We start from the raw sequence: 14092 nt of genomic DNA, 5'->3' as shown, positions 1-14092 counted from the left end.
CAAACATTGGTATTGACCAAATCACTTTATTTAATTGAGTGGGTGAGCAAGCAGCCATAAGCAAGCGTAAAGTGAGGGAACTCTCACATTTACTCATCAACAATTATTGTTGTTAGTATTGCTACTTGGTAAACGACTTGGAAATTTAGTAATAGAAGGGGGTGTTGTAGATGATAGAGAGTGAAACCTTGGTCTATAGGTTAGGTTGAAAGGATAGGAAAGTAAACAGAGTCACTCTCTAATAATACTTCTTCTCTGCCACTAAAGGATACTCTACCATCACAATAGAAAACAATTCCAGTCGCACTACCCTTGGTGACACAAGTCTAGTGGTCTTTCAAACTCTATGGAGACACCTTCCAAGCCCACCTGACAGAGTTTCCTGGTTAGACTTTGTCTTCGGTCGTCAAAGAAATGAGAGTGATTCGTCATCAGAGTTGGCCACAAATTTTCGATCTTTGAAGCATTAGGGAATATAATCGCCCATGTCACACAAATTTGGCGAATTCCATTTATTTGTAATGCACAATCCTATACTGATGGACCTTGGCTATGCTTTTTATAGTTTCTTATGAATTGTGCAAATTGTAGGGCTTGAATAAACTTAGAATCTTCTACTGGTTGGTTTTATAATTAGGTCCTCATTCCAAACCTTGATAAATATTTCCAACTTTGCCATATCAATTTTTGTAAAAATTTTCCATCCTTATTATCATTACATAGTGTTTCCCTATCCTAAGGGCCCCATCTAAAGCTTAATAAATATTTCAAACTTATTGTGTTTCTATATCAGATTTGTAAAAGGTTTCCATATTTATTGCCATTAGATAGTGTTGCCATGTCCAAGGTTTGTTAGTCCAAACCTCAATAAATATTTATAACTTCTCATGTTGGCATATCAAATTTGTAAAAATTTTCCCTCCTTATTACCATTACATAATGAAGGTATCATGTTCGAACTTGACTAGAACCATAAATATTTGTAACATTTCCTTTTTTTTGGGTAAATATTTTGTATTGTTTGGAGACATGAAGTTCATATTAAGTCATGGAGTTTTGGGTTGGTCTGTCATTGGGAAAAATAGAATAGACCTAGAATATCAACCTTTTCAAAAGAGAAAAGGACACATTTTTGTTTTTTCATATAAAAACTAAAAACTAAGCTACATAGGACACTTACAAACTGAGAGATACAGACAAAGAGCATGAAAGAATAAGATAAAAAGAGATTGGTCAGGGAGATTTGGCATGCTTAGCTATGTTTTGGAATTATTTCTTGAGGGAAGAGTCTTCAAATGATTACCATGACGAGGAGATATGTGAAGCTAATGATATCAATTCATCCCTAATTAACTAACTTATCTAAATTTTATTTCCATTTTTTCTAATGTGAGTAGGGATGATCACTGGAATGGAAGGAAGGAGTGATTTGGGTGCCATGTAGGATCTTGTGGATCATGTTTATAATGAGTTGAGAATCTCCCTCCACCATAATTTTAGTGCGACCATGAGTTTGAGAAATCAATAGTCCTTCTTCCAAGGCTTTCAATTCTACTGCATTGTTACTATTATATCCCATGAAGCCTAAATAAATGTAGATAAGGGATCCCAAATGATCCTTGAAGATACCACCATAGTTTTCCTCACCTAGGTTACCTTTTGAAGCGTAGTCAAAATTGAGCTTTAAAAAATTAGTGGGGATGGGGTGGGGGAGGGCGGGGGGAGGAGGAATTGGAATTATAGCAGGGTGAGGAGAGTGAGCATATATGAGCCTTAGAGTAAGGAACCTACTCTCAAGTGGTAGGGCCTCCTCGCTTGAGGAATTTCGGTCTTTATCTAACCAAGATTGCACGACAATTAATTATTTTACATTCTTTTGAATTGTGACCCAATTAAAGTCATGAGAGAGGGAGCGATTCTTGAATATGAAAAAATTATTCTCTTTCAAAATAGCCCAAAGGAGTAGAGCTGGAAGGAGAGTCCATATGTAGTTCAAGAGAGGATTATTAAAATCTTGAGCCCTCCAATTGTTATTGGTGTGAGGGATACTAGATATGTCATGGTTTGATATCTTCTTGCTAGCTTCTACATCACTCCATAGATGACAGTAATAGGTGTTATAGGGAAAAGTGTCTATGCAGAACTGCTAATCCCACTAAGGTGTGGTAGCTACCTTAGAAACAAACAAAGTAAAACTACTTTCGTTTTCCTTTATGAAAGATAGATGAGAGAAGAATAAAGGAGACCAACCTCTATCTTGCGCTTGGCTCCTTGCTCGATTCCTATCTCTTCTAATAGTCCTTTGCTACTTGCTTTCTTGTATACCTAGCTTCACATAGTACCTGTAGAATCAAAGCAGCATAACACTATACAAGAACATGGATCTACTATCATAAACAATCTAGGATCTGATGTAAATTGACCATACAAATGCATAAAACATAAATGACACAAGAGTATGGAGGAAAACTTGAATAGCTTTATTGATAATCAAGAAAGAGCCAAGAGAGTTACAACCAATTGTTCTAACCCAGCATCATCCTCTCAGCAAGTAACCCCTTCTTCACCTCATCCAAAGCTTAGATCACCCAACACTATGATGTTGCCTCAAGAAACCAACAACAATTCCTTACAAGATGCAAAATTCCAGCCCCCTAACCCTCTACTTCGTCCAATTCTTCCTCTCCTCCTTTCTCTTCACTTGATGAGGCTGGTAAGCCATAGAAGGGATTTTTGAAATGCAACGCACCCACTGAGTGTACTTAGGTGAGATGCAACACACTTTGCCTATGGAGCAAGTGAAATGATCCTGTTTTGACTAGTTCTGAGTAGTTTTTCATGGAGAACTTCTGGGAGAAGCTGTAATCAGTTGACCTTGTTCCTTTAGGGGTTGGAACAACACTTTTAGGGACTTAGGAGCCCTTGGTTTATGGACATTTTATGCTTGGGGTTGCAGTGCCCAAAAATGTCTATAACAGTTGCCCCCTAAAGCATGAGGTTTTTAATCTTTTTTGATGTCGGGTGAAATGCTTTATCATGAGGATCTGAAGTTCTTTCAAGCTAGGAGGAGACCTGTAATAAGATACAATACAATACATTATCTTCATAATATTTTCATGATCTAGCTGAGGCGGGCATTCCCATGCTCAGCTTTATAAATTCATTTTCATGTACATAGGACAAACAATCGTCTGAGTGTAGACTGATGATTCTGGTAGAGCCATCATCCCTTTGATTGGATGATTATCTGTGCAGCAATGATGTACATTTGATGTCTTTATTTTCCTGAATATATATCGCAACCCAGATGGATGAAACTAGATCCGGGGTCTTCAGTCTCGTTCGATCTTCACTCAAAGTACAAGTCGATCCATGTGAGAGATGTTCTGGAGTCGAACATGAAAGACATCGCCTGATTACCAGCCAATGATGTAAGCTGTTAACAGGCGCGAGAGGAGTTACCGATAATGATAATGACCCTCAAGGTACTGCAGTACAATTCACGTGGTGTGAACAAAGGACTTGGCGTCAAACACCATGCAAAATCTTTTGGTCAAAGGTCATTGATGTAAACCTGTCGCCGGAAGTGAGAAACTTGCCATTGAGGCATGCAAGCTTCAAAGTACTGAAAGGGGTGTCCCTAGATCGACTTCTTGGATAATGAGTTGATGTCGACAAGAAGCGATCCATCATAGGAGGGCCTTAATGAATCCCACATCAATGAAACAGAATGGAGCAAATGATTTTAATGGAGATGAAAACGGTCTGGTGATATAAGGTTCAGGGTGGCGGTCATGAAAGAATGGAGTGTAAATGTATTGCAGTGGGTGATACACAGGTGAATTCTTTGAGTGACTTCTCTTGAACATACCGGAGACACTGACATGATGGATCGGTAGCATTAGCCCCAAATGTGGATGGTGTGATGTGACCATGGTGATGTGACCGATGAATGAAACAACCCAAATCGACTTGGATGCAGAGTGAAAGTGTCATGTTCAAGAGCGACTTGCTACCAACAAAGTTTCTTCAAGTTTTCTTCCCAATTTTTCCCCAGTCATTGCTGACCAGTACCTCTTTATTTTTTTCAAGCTTGAGGAGGATAACATATGCTTGTTCTATATTTTCCCTTCGGGAAAACCCATCGCTATGTTTTAACGAGCCTAGCGATAGTGAAACTCGTTCTTGTCTGCTATGGACAAGTTTGTCGCTATTAGGTTTTCACGAGTTTAACGACAAAGATAACTCGGTCCTTTTCAATTTTAGAGAGTCTGAAAAGGGATGTGAAGGAAACTCCAAAAATCCTTTTTCGTCATCTAATCCTTTAAGTCCGAGAAAGTATAAAACAATACAGAAGGGATGAATTTTCGATATTTTTAACGAGCCGAATAAAAAAAGTGCTCGATCTTTTTGTGTAATAATCCCTCAGGTCCAAAAAGATTAAAATCTAAAGGAGGGATAGCACTTCCGGTCCCTTTAACGAGTTGGAGAGGCCAATAGCTCAACAATCTTTTCATATTTTACGAGTCAATTGAAAAGAGCTTAAAGGAGACTCGTTTTTGAGGAACGAGTGATAAATTTGGGTAGCAGCTGATTCCAGGTAAGGTTTGGAATTTCCCAATCATGGCAGTGTTACAAGGATGGCTAACAGGATCACTCTTCACAGCTGTTCCTCAAAAGGGGTAAACAATCAAATGGAGGTGAATGATCGGCCAATACAGAGTCGAGGTGATGATGAGAACATGACCAAGGCGTTAAAGGCTGAAGTATTACATTCACGACGGTTATTTACCCGAAATTGGTTCATTTTTTATTGAGCTTAAACGCTGGGGGAAACATTTGCTCATTGCTTATGTTTATTTTTTAACGAGCATGAATTCTGCGTTAAAATTGCTCGATTAATCCAGTCGTATAATAAGAATGTCTCATATATAAAAACGGCATTATTTCAAAGCTTTGCCCCACGTCCTTTCTTTATGCAAGTTAGGAAACGACCAATCCTACGAGTTTAAAGGGTTAGAGGACCTACAAATTTAAAAAATAAATGGTTGCTCTTCGCTTGCATGCCGAAAGGTTTGCATGCCCCCAGGTATAGAGACATAGAGTTTCAAGGTTACCCCGCAATTTCGCAGACAAAACATTTGTTTTGCCAAAAAGGCCTACCTCTTTCAAGTTACCAAAGATTGTTCTATTCACACCGCAAACAAAACACTTCTTCAGCGATGTCTACCGAAATAGACAAAGGTGAATGGTGCAGACGCCTCCACTCACATAACTTTGACAAGGGAATATTGTTCCAGTCCAACCCCCTTTTCCAATTTCGGACGGGAGTGTCAGACTAGTCATATATCTCTCGCGGAAACCTACTCTATACTTGGAGTTTTCCTGCCGAAGCAGACCAGGGTGCATGCCCCCTGGGTTTCAGTCATGTCCCCCGAATTACTCGCGCTCATCAGGTGGACGGACTGGGGATTGATGAGACATTCCTTGTGTGAAAAGATCATTCAGGGATGGTATATGACTATTTGCTATGCGTGAACCGGGGAATGAAAGCTGGTCTACGAGCTTGACCACTCTTCCTTCTTGCAGAAAACACATTACTCTAAAGAGTGATGAGAGAATGGCTCCCATGCAATAAATATAGTGTCGTCCAAGGAGTAGATTATAATCCAGGGGTCCTTGGACTACCATTATGTTCATGTGAACGGTTTTCCCTCTCAATGTTATGGGCACATTGGGAAGGATCCCTAACGGTTGATTGGTTCCTTTGTCAAAGCTTGTTAGATTTCTCATCTTAGGCAAAAGCGATGGTGAACCAAGCGCTTTCCAAGCAGTCAAGGAAAGGATACTCACAAAAGCCCCTTCATCTATGATGGTACCAGCCATAACCATTCTATATACTTGAGCAATGATTCGGAATGGTACACTAGCCAGTAAACGGGGTCTCCCTAGTTGATTCCAGTCGAAGGAAACAACTAGGTTGCTTAGAGGTGGGACCGAATAGATGGCCGAGTACGACTCTGACGAACTTCCTTCCTGCGGTAAAGGAATGGGTAAATTGCCCCCATGTTCACCCGAGTCTGTGTTTACGAAAAGAATTTGGACGGTGTCATCTTTGTTCTCTTCGGTGACTGTATCATCTGAAGATGGAACCTCTGAAGGCAAGATCGGGTCAACTGCCGCCTCGACCTTTTGACTTTCGTCTGGTATGGGTTCAGTTGGTTTATCTTCAATTATAGATGCTTCGGCCGACCACCTGGGTGGGTCAGCCGGATTTTCAACTAGTGATGGACTCAGCAAGAGTTTCTTATATCCAGGAGGGAGTCATAACGGTGAAACCGGACGATCGTCCAAAACTTTTTTAGCCTCATCTAAGAAGGGACAACGGTGAACGACGTGATCGCCTTCACACAGTTTGCAAGGAAATTTGCACTTTCCTTTTTGTCCAGGGGCTTCACTTTCACTAGTCGACGGTGTGCCTTCAACATGATCATCAGAGGTTGACGACACCGGGTTATGCAAACGAGGGGACCAGTCCCTTAAGATCCGAGGGATGTAGGGAAAATCTCTCTGATAGTGGTCTCCTTTGCAAATGACACATGGCGATTTAGGCTTTGTCGGTGTAGTGTGTGGATTTTCGCTAGACGACGCTTGGTTGCCCCTTTTCGCCTTTGGCTCCTTCTTCATCTTCTCTTTCTTCTTCTTTTCCTTCTTCTTCTCAGGTACTTGATTTTTGGCTTTACCAGCCTCATCAAGCGAAGAGAAAGGAGGAGAGGAAGAATTGGACGAAGTAGAGGGTTGGGGGGTAACTCTGGAATTGTCTAGTTGCTGACTCGATTATTCAGGAATTGCAGTGTTCTGAACGACGGAGGTTGAGAAAAGCCATACAAGCAAACTAATCGTCAATCCTGGAAGTGACAATGTGGCCATGTGGGGTGCACCAACATCTCCCAAAGAGGAGAAGGGACTAGGATTTCCTCTAAGGGGAACTCCTTGGTTGGTGGACTCCATTCTCTCAACCTAAGACCAACGTAGGAAAGGTGGTGGTTATTCCGTTTAAAATAAATTTTAGACGCTTTGACACAACTTGTATTTTCAATTTTTAAGAGTCGATAAAAAACAAAAGATGACTCTAGTCGCCTTCAATTTTTAATGAGCCTGAAGTGACAAGTGCTCAGATGGACCTTTTCCGTTAAGGAGTCTGAAAAGGAACGAAAGAGACTGCTCGGGAAATCTAGGCAGAGGGATTACCAAACCAATTGCAAAACTGCAGAATAATTTTTACGGTACGACAATCAATCTTCCCGAATGCTGTGTTCAGTGCATTGTGATCGATAGGGCAGCAGACACGGATTCCTATGGATAAAGGATTAAGCCTATTGTGGTCTCCCAAAATATACTCGACGGTACGTGGGAGCACAAGTCTGTACTGGCGCTTATCGTATCAAAGTGGAGGAATCACCCAACCAACAGTGAAAACAACAGTTACCAGGCTTTACGACATCGGAATACATCTCTAGCCTAGACTTCTAGATTTTGTGCGTTAGGTTCCAAAGCGTTGTTAGATTCATTAAATTTATTTTATAGTTGATCTTGCTTAAGAAATTTGCCTTTCAGGTTCACCGCGTGATGTATATGTACAATTCCTAAAATGCAATCTAAGATGATAAACAATCGTTTTATCTTCTTTGTGCAATGAAAATCCTAGCTACTAAGGAAAGAGAGACAGTATTCTTTCAGCAAAGAGCATAGAGCACACAGTATATGCACTGTCCTAAATCAGACCAATCAAACAGTCTAAATGCAAATGCACATGCATGTATTTGTTTTTAGCCTTCTTAATATGTGAATGATAAAAGAAAGCTAATGCACAAATCTGAATTATTTTCAAAGCGACAATTACTAACAAGTTTCTTTTCAAAATCAAAATGAAGACAATGACAACACTTTGCGATTTGGAAATGAAAACTTGCTTTCGACACTAGAAAAACTACTAATTCAGATCAAATACAATAGTAACAGGGTAATCGACTATCAATAACAATCAAATTCTCTTCTATGACTGAAAACGACACTTGCGACACTTTCAAATCAAGAAATGACAGTACAATTACGTTACTTTTTTGCAAAGGAGAACTAAAAATGACTCAAAAAATACACAAAAACATTTACAGTTCTTTGCACAATGGAGGCGGAATAACAGCAAGGAAAGGGGTTTCAAACAGAGGTGTACTGACTACAGGCAACAAAATTCATGAATAGATCTAAAAAGAGTGAACAGAAACCAAAATTCAGGAACAATGCCTAGTCTGATCAGTGCACCTGTAACACAATGAATTTGAAATGCAGCGCACCTACTACACTCGGGAAGTGCGCTGAACTTGAGATTCACAGAACAGATAGTGCACTGGACCAGAAACGAGACTTTGCTTGGGTTCCAGGTCACAGTTTGCAGTTTAGTTCAGGGATTTTGGCCGAGCAAGTGGTAATAAGTAAATCAACAACAGGGGTAGATTTAAGGAGGTTACTAGAGCCACCACAAAGGCAATTAGAGAGTTTGAAAATCAGTTTTTTAATTCATAAACAAAACCCAGAGATTGACTGAAGTGACATTTATCTACTTTGCATTTGCATAGCAAATGTAGTTCGAAAGCTACCTGGTTTAATTTCAGGCTCCGTCTGTAAGTTTATAAAGTAAACAAATGTAGATAGACAAACAACCTAGTCGCTCCCCAGTGGAGTCGCCATTTTGTTACAGGGAAAAGTGTCTATGCAGAACTGCTAATCCCACTAAGGTGTGGTAGCTACCTTAGAAACAAACAAAGTAAAACTACTTTCGTTTTCCTTTATGAAAGATAGATGAGAGAAGAATAAAGGAGACCAACCTCTGTCTTGCGCTTGGCTCCTTGCTCGATTCCTCTCTCTTCTGATAGTCCTTTGCTACTTTCTTTCTTGTATACCCAGCTTCACAAAGTACCTGTAGAATCAAAGCAGCATAACACTATACATGAACATGGATATACTATCATAAACAATCTAGGATCAGATGTAAATTGACCATACAAATGCATAAAACATAAATGACACAAGAGTATGGAGGAAAACTTGAATAACTTTATTGGTAATCAAGAAAGAGCCAAGAGAGTTACAACCAGTTGTTTTGACCCAGCATCATCCTCTCAGCAAGTAAGCCATTCTTCACCTCATGCAAAGCTTAGATCACCCAACACTATGATGTTGCCTCAAGAAACCAACAACAATTCCTTACAAGATGCAAAATTCCAGCCTCTGGATCTCTGGGATGAGGGATCCATATATAGATGTCTGTAAGGGAGATGAGTCAGCTTGTGATTTGATTAGTGTCTTCCCTCTGATAGTTCTTGCTTCCACTTGGAGATTGATGATCTCTTACTCATCCCTGGTTGAATTCAGAAAGGCAAGTGTCACAGGAGAAGTTTATGGAAGATTCCATGCTTCTCCACCTCGCGGATTGACACTGCCATTTGTCTCTTCTCGCCCATCGCACCCCATAGAAGGGCTTTTTGAAATGCAACGCACCCACTGAGTGTACTTAGGTGAGATGCAACGCACTTTGCTTATGGAGTAGGTGAAATGATCCTGTTTTGACCAGTTCTGAGTAGTTTTTCATGGAGAACTTTTGGGAGAAGCTGTAATCAGTTGACCTTGTTCCTTTAGGAGTTGGAACAACACTTTTAGGGACTTAGGAGCCCTTGGTTTATGGACATTTTATGCTTGGGGTTGCAGTGCCCAAAAATGTCTATAATAATAGGGGAAACTATTGAAGAAGTGCTCAACATTTCAGCTTCTCAAAGGAATAAAGAATAGCAAGAGGGGCCAATATGTTTGCATTTTTTAATTTTATCCCAAGTTAAGGTTTTCCCTTCAACTAGGAGCCATAGGAAGATGGAAACATTTTTCCATATATTTCTCTGCCAGATGTAGCGCCAAATGGAATATTTTGGAAACTCTTTGAAACCTGCTTCCATGGTATAAGCCTCACATATGGAAAATGAAATCCTTGGTCCATAACCCTATCACAATTTATCAGTTAAGTTGGATATCGGGATGAGTCTTTGTTGAAGCTCACACCAAAAGTTTGAACAAGTCTCCTCACTGAGCTTAGGGTTCTATTCCCTTGGAATTACCCATTGTCTCCTTGTTTGATTCGAGTTATAGGCATCCCAATAGTCTTTGAATTTGTAACACGCATCCTCTCACATCTACCCACTTTCACAAGTTTACTTAGAGTAAACATGAGATGGGGGGCTACTGTGATATGCCTCAGCCTCCTAGATGACCTTAAGGAGATGGAGTCAACACAACAAGACCTTAATACTTACCTTAGGTGCCACAGGACCTCTAGGAGTAACCCAACCCCTTCAGGCGTCCAACCCCTAAGACAAATCACCTTTTTTCTGATACCACTTGATCTAAGATCTTTCGCTTATAGATGTGTTAAAGAATTACATGCATAAATTGTAGCTTAACATAGAAATTTAATGTGCACATGAGAGAAGAGGAAAAACACATAAAGCATGAAAGAAGACAACAAGACTTGATAACGGAGTTCATTTGACTTGGACTATGTCTCCAGGCCCTCCATACTGAAAAATGGCCAAAAAATGCAGAACTATGATGGAGAAATAGACGGCGCCATTGTGTTCATGGCGTCGAGAAATGCTGAAACCATATAAAATTTGTCAAAATTTGACAAAGTGAAAATCTGGCCCTCCTACAAAAATCTGCCTCGAACTACATGCACTCCCTCTTCTGCCTGGGCGCATTGATGAACTGCATTTAAGTAAAAATAGGCTGACAAATTTCTCAAGAATTCTATTGGCGGAGTTGGTTTGAGATCAATTTGTTACAGAGGAGGTCGGGCGGTCAAACCCCGCCTCCTCCTTTTTTTACATACAAAATTCTTTAATGGGAAGGGAGGTTGGGTTGGGCCTGCCTTGGGCGGCCCACCCACCTCACCTGTCCCCTCTCCTTGGCCTGTATCTCCCTTTTAATGAGCAGTGGAGGCTGGGTCCGCGCCCTAAGGGTCGGCCCATGTTTAATGCACGTTGTTTTGTTTTCAATGGGGTTGGGTCCGTGCCCCAAGGGCCGGCCCACCCAATCTTGTGCGTATAGTATGGTGGTTCCATGGGAGGGGTCGGGGGTAGTGGCTCGCCCCTCCACTAATAACATTGCTTTGGATAGGATTGGGGTGGCAGGGTTGGTGGCCCACCACTTTTTTTTTATATTTTTTTTGTTAAACAAAACAAACTCTGCATTTTTTAAAATTTGGATTTTGACGGAAGGAGTCATTTTAACCAGGAAACAATTTCGCCCAGAATCTAGCCAGAGTTGGCTAGATTCTGTCCACCGGAAAAAAGTCCAAATTGTGTCTTCATTAATCCTGCGGAGTCAACAAAAAGTCAACCCAACTTTGATTGCCTCTATCTTCCTCATCTGGACTCAGATTGGAGTGTCGTTCACACTGTTGGAATCAAGGCAATGAGCACTTCGATCTGATGTCAAGTTAATTTCCTTTTCGCCACTTTGAATTTTGAGCCTTTTTCATGCCATTGGTGTCTAGAGATCCCTGGATCAAGTGTTCTACCTATTGCAGATAGTAATGCACCTTACAAGAACCCTTTTTTTCAAAAAAAAAAAAAACATAACATCTTTATTAATAAAAGGGCTAGTCTTCTACCTATTGCAGACAACAATGCACCTTACAATAAACATCTAGTAAAGTTCTTTCTTAATACATGCAATCATAATTTTTAGATTCAATCACAAAACCAAAAAAAGAAAAACTCCCAACATCTAAGGTGGTGCAGGTACACTAAGGTCAAAATATACCTTAGATGAAAATTCAAAGGATTCTCTAGCACATATAGATCCATCTATTAGCAGTTAAAATGCCATCATGCCAAAACAAAGGAGCATACCAATTTTAGACCAAGCAATAGCCATCCCATTTTGTTCCTTATATACAGGAACAAAGGAGATGTTATCCAAAGAGAGAATGATTTGAATGATCTGTGCCATCCAATGGTGTAAAGGGACCTGGAAGGAATTTTTTCCCAACACCCACTCAATGAGTGATCTTGATAAATCCAATCTCTAGTCATTTCACACATTTCAGGAGCCCTAAAAAAACCACAATTTCAACTTGAAGTTTGTACCCTCCCTAGTGCCATTAAAAAGGATATTCCATTCAGGACGGAACTTGATTAGTGCCCTACACCCATAATTGCCACCTTTCCCTGCCCATAAAAAAAACCATTGGAACATAATTACCTAGATCTTTGTAGGAGGCAACTCCCGTTGAGAGTGCAGGCATCCATAAACCAATCTCGGAAAAATGCCAAATAATGTTAAGACATGTGGTAGAAATGAGAGAGACTCCGTCCTTAAAAAATAGCATCATTTTGAGAGATCCAAATGCCCTAAGTCACACATAACGAGAGTGTGATGGATATGTGTCTGCTAGACCAATAACAGAGGCATAGTGCGAACCTGTGGCATAGATGAGTGGAACATCACATTGATGCAGAGGCATGCTAGTGGACTTGAGGCAGACAAATATGGAGCACAACACAACCAATTTTAGAGAACGTTAAGAATGGCAGATAAGTGTGGCAGATACCATTATGGAGAAGGGAGATAATGAAAAATATGTTGTGGTTTACAGTGCATTGAAATATTAGGGTTTCGTGCCCTAATTTAGGCCATGGCAGTGTTAATTTCAATTCCAACATTAATATATGTGTTGTTAATTTCAATTCCATCATTAATATATGTGTTGTCAATTCCATTCCAACGTTAATATATTCTGGTCATCGATATGCTTGGTGGCCATTCACCATTAATACATCCTAGCATTAAAGCAAGACATTCTATTGTTGAAGGGCCATGTTAATACATTTCCAATGTTGAAGGGTTACTTATATTAGTAGTGTTAATGGTCTTACATTGAAGCAACATTAACGGTTAATTGCATTGGTAGTGTTTCCAAACTATTGATTGGCATGCATTATCACTTCTATTGGTGCCAATTAATTATATTTTGAAACTTTTGATATGCCATTGCATTCTTTATTAGGGTTGGAACAACATATCATTGTATTGGGACAACGTATAATTGTAATTGCATTGGAGCTGCGTTGATATGGCTATAATTAAAACTTTGGAGCTGCATTATCATGGCCATTGGAGCTGCGTTATCATTGGAGCGTTGATATTACCAATGTTCTCTGAATGTTGCATAGATATATCATTTTCAGCATTAATATTCATTTCTAACGTTAATATTCTAATATCATGGCCAGCGTTAATATTCCAAAATTGAAAGGATCTCTAACTTTGAAATTGTTTCAGCACAAAAGTTGTACCAAGTTTCTGAAAGCTCTCTTGAAAAATACAGTTCAAGGATTCTGCATTTTAGAACTTGAATGTGTTATGGTGAGGCAGTTTGGATTCCTGGAATGGCTTGCGTGCCAGGTATAATTGCACTGGTGTTTTCTTCCAGAAAGCTGCAATATGTCGAGGGCATTTGGTCTAGTGGTATGATTCTCGCTTAGGGTGCGAGAGGTCCCGAGTTCAATTCTCGGAATGCCCCTGTGCTTTACTGATTTAGAGGCCCTAAAGAAGCCTAGCTTTATTCAATTTCTCTAAAGAAGCCATGCTCCCTAAAGAAGCCTTGCTTTATTCAATTTCTCTAAAGAAGCCATGCTTTTGTGAAAGAAAATTTGTAGCTCCTCTGACTGTCAGTTTCTTTAAAGAATCCTTGAGTTTGTGAAACAAGGTTTGCAGTTCTCCCAACTGTCAATCTTTTTAAAGAGACCTGGTTTGTGTGAAGATCTGTAGCTCACAAAAAAGTTTGTAGCTCTCCTGACAGTTTCTTTAAAGAATCCTTGAGTTTGTGAAACGAGGTCTATAGTTCTCCTAACTGTCAGTCTCTTTAAACAGACCTGGTTTGTGTGAAGATCTGTAGTTCTCTCAATTTCTTTAAAGAAGCCTTGTCTCTTTAATTTCTTTAAAGAAGCCATGCTTTTGGGAAAGAAAGTTTGTATGAAGA

General features: G+C 39.9%; 1 non-coding gene across 1 annotated transcript; it reads left to right on the top strand.

Moving 5' to 3' along the window:
* Nucleotides 1-13561: 13561 nt before the first annotated feature.
* TRNAP-AGG (transfer RNA proline (anticodon AGG)) lies at nt 13562-13633 on the top strand. Its single transcript has one exon. It is a non-coding gene; the product is annotated as a tRNA-Pro (tRNA).
* The last annotated feature ends 459 nt before the right edge of the window (nt 13634-14092 follow it).

The sequence above is a fragment of the Pinus tabuliformis genome, chromosome 8 (genome assembly GCF_031772625.1).
Source record: "Pinus tabuliformis cultivar Carrire ecotype Pingquan chromosome 8, CPIR1, whole genome shotgun sequence".
Classification (NCBI taxonomy): domain Eukaryota; kingdom Viridiplantae; phylum Streptophyta; class Pinopsida; order Pinales; family Pinaceae; genus Pinus; species Pinus tabuliformis.
Note: the sequence above shows the minus strand (reverse complement) of the source record. Positions and strands in the feature narration are given on the sequence as shown.